The sequence below is a fragment of the Mustela lutreola genome, chromosome 6 (assembly GCF_030435805.1).
Source record: "Mustela lutreola isolate mMusLut2 chromosome 6, mMusLut2.pri, whole genome shotgun sequence".
NCBI lineage: Eukaryota > Metazoa > Chordata > Mammalia > Carnivora > Mustelidae > Mustela > Mustela lutreola.
The window spans coordinates 2124966-2125883 of record NC_081295.1 but is presented as its reverse complement, the minus strand read 5'-3'; positions in this window follow the sequence as shown (position 1 = coordinate 2125883).

Below are 918 nucleotides of genomic sequence, written 5' to 3'. Positions count from 1 at the left end.
GCCTACCTTTGTCACACTCATGTGTGTGTTCAAATATGATCACAGCGGATTGTGCTGACCAGAAGACGATTTCTCTTGGTTCCTCGTACAAAGTAGTTGATCAATTATTTTTAGATAAAAGAGATTTTCCTATACTTCGTACTTCTTGAAAAAGGTGAAAATTTGGGCATTGTGTCAACTGCAAATGATCCACCTAGATGGCAGGTGTTTAACTGTCACCTTGCACACTGCATTCTAGTTGCTTCTGAACAGATAGGCTAGTTTTTTTTTTTTTTTAATTTTTTTTTTTAATTTTTTTTTTTAAATTTTTTTTTTTTTTATTTATTTATCAGAGAGAGAGAGGGGGAGAGAGCAAGCACAGGCAGACAGAATGGCAGGCAGAGGCAGAGGGAGAAGCAGGCTCCCTGCTGAGCAAGGAGCCCGATGTGGGACTCGATCCCAGGACGCTGGGATCATGACCTGAGCCGAAGGCAGCTGCTCAACCAACTGAGCCACCCAGGCGTCCCAGGCTAGTTTTAAAATGAGGCCAGAAAAGTATAATATTTTCAAATCCCTTTACGATTTCTGACATCATGTGCGAAGTCCAGGAACTCTTGGCGGTATAGGCACAGGCACAGAGAATCTGGTCTAAATGACTACAAAGTAGATGCTAATCGTATATTAGTGTCTTAGTTTGGGAAGGCACCCTGATGAGGTACCCCAGACCCAGGGCTGGCACCATAGACGCTCACTGTCTTGCAGTCCCGGAGCCTGGAAATCTGCGGTCCTGGTGTAGGCTGGTGTGGCCGCTCTCTGGGCAGGCAGACAGCCTCGGTCTCCCTGTGTGCTCACTGGGTCTTCCCTCTCTGCTCCTCTGTGTGTGTGTGTCCTGACCTGCTTATCTTATAAGGACACTCGTCACCCTAACCTGACCTCATT